This window comes from Oncorhynchus nerka, linkage group LG9b (genome assembly GCF_034236695.1).
Source record: "Oncorhynchus nerka isolate Pitt River linkage group LG9b, Oner_Uvic_2.0, whole genome shotgun sequence".
NCBI lineage: Eukaryota > Metazoa > Chordata > Actinopteri > Salmoniformes > Salmonidae > Oncorhynchus > Oncorhynchus nerka.
This window is the reverse complement of record NC_088424.1, coordinates 1,061,877-1,067,808: the sequence shown is the minus strand read 5'-3', so window position 1 is coordinate 1,067,808 and position 5,932 is coordinate 1,061,877. Positions and strand designations below refer to the sequence as shown.

Below are 5,932 nucleotides of genomic sequence, written 5' to 3'. Positions count from 1 at the left end.
CATCGTCCTCATCATGGTCCTCATCTTCTTCTCCTTGTTCTTCTTCTACTTCCTGACAATATTAGTAGCCTCTGTACGGCCGGCTTACAGTCGTAGGCGGAGGGCTCACGCTCGGCGGGGTCCTATTCCTCCTCGTCGTTGTCCTCGTCTTCTTCTTTCTTCTTCTTCTTTCTTCTTCTTCCTGACAATATTAGTAGCCTCTCTACGGCCAGCTTACACTGGCCACGTGAATGGGACGAGGCACGCCAACGGACGACGCGCGTTGTCTGCCCAGTCTGCTCCTTCGGGCCCTTCGGTCCATCCGGTACGCTTGGCTGGCCTCCCCGTGTGATTGCAACGAGTTCTTGCACTGAGTTCTTGTGGACAAGTGGTGCCAGGGTCACTCTGACCCGGTCCAGACAGGGGTAGGAGCGTTACAACATACACCTTGCTAAGGCTGCCAGTGTCACTCTGACCCACACAGACACGGGGGAATCAAGTCGTAACACAGGGCCAGGGTCACTCTGACCCAGCCCAGACACGGGGGAATCAACTCGTAACACAGGGCCAGGGTCACTCTGACCCAGCCCAGACAGGGGTAGGAGGGTTACAACATACACCTTGATAAGGCAGCCAGGGTCACTCTGACCCACACTGACACGGGGGATCAACTCGTAAAGCTGCCCGGGGTCACTCTGACGTCACTATGACCCCGCCCACACAGGGGCGGGAGGGTTACAACATACACCTTGCTGTCTGACTAGTATCCACCAGGTGGTAGCGTTGGGTCACTATGACCCGGCCCAGACAGGGGTGGGAGGGTTACAACATACACTTTGCTGTTTGACTAGTATCCACCAGGTGGTAGTGTTGGGTCACTATGACCCGGCCCAGACAGGGGTAGGAGGGTTACAAAACGTACACCTTGATAAGGCTGCCAGGGTCACTCTGACCCACACAGATACGGGTGATCAACTCCCCTGCCCGGGGTCACTCTGACCCGCCGAGACAACGGGAGGGTTAATGGTTATTTTCAATGCAATCGTGTTTTTACTTTTTCTTTTAGGGTTTAACAAGGTTTCTCACCAATGACTTTAGATGTGGCCAGTTCGATTACCCTGCAGACTTTAAGAGTGTCTTCAGAATATGGCCATTTTGACATGAATTTAAAAATGCCTCAGATAGGACCAAAAAAGTGTCTGGAGCTATCCGTCAGGGTAAGAGTGACAACAGATTTCCACATGTCAAAATGGGGGAAATCTTAGCAAATGGCTTAATGGTTATTCATGAGAATCGTGTTGATGTATTGTTGAGTGTATCATGGGATCTCACCTGAAATCTGTGGCTTGACTACAAACCTGTAACCTATGCTACTGTGGCCTATAGAGCTAGAAAGATGGATAACCAGGTGTGTAAAGGCGTGAGTTGGGATCCTATCCCAAATGGACAACTAATCCCTATGTACTTGTGGAGATCTGAGAGGATATGATTGGTATAAGAAACACGACTAAACTTCAACCTCCGGAGGGGTCAAGAAAATTCCATTTCTTTGTCGGCAGGTTTCGAAACTGCGCAGGAAGATCCTAATGGATTTCTAGTCCATCGCCTTAACCACTCGGCCACGACAACAGGCTTGTCAGCAGTGAATGGGCCACCAGGCATAGCCTACAGAAAGTGATAATTTTACAACTGAAAGACAATGCAGTAACTCATTAACTCATTATAATGCAATAACATGAAATGTTCCCCTTATTCATTTGTTCTTAAGTACAGCTGTTTTCTTATTTTCCTTGATCTTTGCTCAGCTCCAGAAGGTTTGCATTTGAGAGTGTTTATTATAAATTGTTATTTCATCATCTTATTATTACTGCTAAGCAGCATGACTCCTGAGAGGAACTAAACAACTGTCAGAAGTGGGATTTGAACCCACGCCTACATGGGAGACCGCGACCTGAACGCAGCGCCTTAGACCGCTCGGCCATCCTGACTACAGCACAGTACCTGGGTATCGGGTTAAAGAGTATGGGGTAGAAATAGGCACAGCCTTCTAAAATCACCACAGAGACCAGTAAATTTATGCACGATACCGACTTGCACTTTCAATAGTCATTTGTTTTTATCAATGAAAAACTCCAGTCATTGATTTAACCTCAATATGGCCTTCAATGGAAAAGAGTAGTAAATCGACATTGAATGAATGCTAAACTGGCCTCAGAATATGGCCATTCTGATATAAATGATAGAATTCCTCAGATAAGACTGAAAAAGTGTATGGAAATATCAGCAATCATCAGGGTAAGAGTGACAACAGGTCCACATGGGGGAAATCTTAACAAATGGCTTAATGGGTATTTTCAACGCAATCGTGTTATTATTTATTTTTAGGGTTTAACAAGGCAGCTCACCTGTGACCTGTGGCTTGACATTAGATGCGGCGACTTCGATTACCCTGCAGACAATATTTTTGTTCTTCCCGCCAATACAATCCACTGACAACGACCGACGAGTTGTGCGTTCCGAGATGCTTTTTGTTATTCGCCTGTTTGTGGCCCGCCAGTGAAATTGTGCGATTCTTGCAATTCTCTTTCAGCCTCTCATCAACTAGCTGTTTTTGCAGAATATTAAAAATACGATAGTTATTCACTACTCATATTAACTAGGTGTCATTTACATTACCATAACCCTCCCGTTGTCTCGGCGGGTCAGAGTGACCCCGGGCAGGGTTACGAGTTGATCCCCGGTTGTCGGTGTGGGTCAGAGTGACCCCGGGCAGCGTTACGAGTTGATCACCCGTATCTGTGTGGGTCAGAGTGACCCTGGCAGCCTTATCAAGGTGTATGTTGTAACCCTCCTACCCCTGTCTGGGCCGGGTCATAGTGACCCACACTACCACCTGGTGGATACTAGTCAAACAGCAAGGTGTATGTTGTAACCCTCCTACCCCTGTCTGGGCCGGGTCATAGTGACCCACACTACCACCTGGTGGATACTAGTCAAACAGCAAGGTGTATGTTGCAACCCTCCCGCCCCTGTGTGGGCGGGGTCATAGTGATGTCAGAGTGACCCCGGGCAGCGTTACGAGTTGATCCCCCGTGTCTGTGTGGGTCAGAGTGACCCTGGTAGCCTTAGCAAGGTGTATGTTGTAACCCTCCCACCCCTGTCTGGGTCGGGTCATAGTGACCCCGGGCAGCGTTACGAGTTGATTCCCCGTGTCTGTGTGGGTCAGAGTGACCCTGGCAGCCTTAGCAAGGTGTATGTTGTAACCCTCCTACCCCTGTCTGGGCTGGGTCAGAGTGACCCCGGCCCTGTGTTACGAGTTGTTCCCCTGTGTCTGGACCGGGTCAGAGTGACCCTGGCACCACTTGTCCACAGGAACTCAGTGCAAGACCTCGGTGCAATCACACGGGGAGGCCAGCCAAGCGTACCGGATGGACCGAAGGGCCCGAAGGAGCAGACAGGGCCGACAACACGCATCGTCCGTTGGCGTGCCTCGTCCCATTCACGTGGCCAGTGTAAGCTGGCCGTAGAGAGGCTACTAATATTGTCAGGAAGAAGAAGAAAGAAGAAGAAGAAGAAAGAAGAAAGAAGAAAGAAGAAGAAAGAAGAAGAAAGAAGAAGACGAGGACAACGACGAGGAGGAATAGGACCCCGCCGAGCGTGAGCCCTCCGCCTACGACTGTAAGCCGGCCGTACAGAGGCTACTAATATTGTCAGGAAGTAGAAGAAGAACAAGAAGAACAAGGAGAAGGAGAAGAAGATGAGGACCATGATGAGGACGATGATGAGGACAACGACGAGGAGGAATACGACCCCGCCGAGCGTGAGCCCTCCGCCTACGACGCCTCGCAGTCCTTGTTTCAGCGCGGCTAAGGTCCTGGAACAGATATCCTCCAGTGTCGACCAAGAAGACGAAGAAGACTACTGCGAATCCGAAGAGGAGGACGTTTCGGAAGATGAAGACGGTGAGGAATACAACCCCGAGCGTGATGCGGACGACTACGACGACGACTCGGCCTCGCGGTCGTGCTCCTCTTCGGAGGAAGAGGGAGAGCGAGAGGGAGACACGGTCGCTGCCCGAGAGCGAGACAGAGAGCCAGACAGAGAGCGAGAGCGAGACAGAGAGCCAGATCGAGACAGAGCCAGAGAGCCAGAGCGAGACAGAGAGGACGCGGCGGCAGCCGCCCGAGCCCAAAGGGAGACGTTGCTGTCAAAGAACGGCAAAATCAAATGGTCCTCCGTGGCCTATCGCGGCCCGGACCGGCCCCGCGCCATCCGCCGCCCCGGCCCCGTCGTGACGCCGGGCCCCACGGCCTACGCCGCATCGCGAGCGCTCAACATCGAGTCCACCTTTCCGGCTGTTTGTCACACCGGCGATAGAAAGGATCATTGTGGACATGACAAATCTGCAGGGGGTGAGAAAATACGGCGACGGCTGGCGACCCATGGACTCCACCGACCTGCGTGCCTATGTAGGGCTGCTGATCCTAGCCGGCGTCTACAGGTCCCGAGGCGAGGCCGCGGCCAGCCTGTGGGACGCCGAGAGCGGCAGGACCGTGTTCCGCGCCACCATGCCGCTCAAGGTGTTTCACAAGTACTCGAGGTTGCTGTGATTCGACGACCGCCAGTCGAGACCCGCGAGACTCGCCACCGACAGACTGGAGGCCATAAGAGAGGTATGGAACCTGTGGGAGGAGCGGCTGCCGGCCCTCTACAACCCGGGGCCTGACGTGACGCTGGACGAACAACTGGTCCCGTTCAGAGGTACCGTCTATGTATCTGTGTATGTACGTGTAGCATAGAGAGGTAGCAGTAGTAGCGTGGGCAGTACTAGCAATCGGCAGTAGTAGCAATCGGCAGTAGCGGCGGCTGCGTGTAACATAAACGCAGTGCCCCAACTTTAACGATGACGTTGCTAATCTCCTCTCCCCTCCCTTCTCCCCACCGCTGTCCTTTCCGACAGTACATTCCCAGCAAGCCGGCCAAATACGGCATCAAGTCGTGGGTGGCCTGCGACGCCAAGTCCAGCTACGCTTGGAAGATGCAAGTCTACACCGGCAAGGCGGCCGGCGGTGGCCCCGAGAAGAACCAGGGCACCCGCGTCGTCCTCGATCTGACCGAGGGACTGCACAACGTCACGTGTGACAATTTCTTCACCTCCTATGAACTGGGCCAGCGGCTCCTCGAGAGCAACCTTACCATGGTGGGCACGGTGAGAAAGAACAAGGCCGAGCTCCCGCCCGCACTGCTCGAGTCAAAGGGCAGACAGGTCCTGTCCTCCAGGTTCGCCTTCACGCCCACCGCCACTCTAGTGTCCTACCTGGCAAAGAGAAATAAGAACGTGCTACTTCTGAGCACGCTGCACGCGGAGCTTGACGTTAGCGATTGCCGCGACCGGAAGCCGGCCCTCATCCTAGACTACAACTGCAACAAGGGCGGCGTGGACAACCTAGACAAGGTGGTCGGCACCTACAGCTGCAGACGGATGACCGCCCGCTGGCCCCTGGTCATCTTCCACAACATCCTCGACGTGTCCTCCTACAACACCTTTGTCATATGGCGAGAGATCAAGCCCGACTGGATGCCTGGGAAGCGGAACAAGAGGAGGGTGTTCCTGGAGCAGCTCGGAAAGGCACTCGTGAAGCCCTTGATCCAAAGAAGGCAGCGTCTCCCCCGCACCCAAGCCGCGTCCGCACTTGTCAAAGTCCTACAGAGTGCCACCGCCGAGGCTCGTCCGCCAGCCCGGGAGCAAGCCGCTGGCCCGGCCGCCGCCGCCGCCCCGGTCGCCCCGCCGGTGGCGAATAAGAGGAGGGGGTGTCAGCTCTGCCCACCCAAGAAGGACGCCAAGACACACACCACGTGCTGTAGGTGTAAAAAATACATCTGCAAAGGCTGTTCACACGCATACTGTCACACTTGTGCCCACTGGGCCTTTAGCCAAGACGGGACAGGGTGA

The 5,932-nt window shown here is 53.7% G+C and overlaps 1 pseudogene; it reads left to right on the top strand.

The window, feature by feature from the left end:
• Positions 1-3,736: 3,736 nt before the first annotated feature.
• LOC115114813 (piggyBac transposable element-derived protein 4-like) lies at positions 3,737-5,932 on the top strand (annotated as a pseudogene).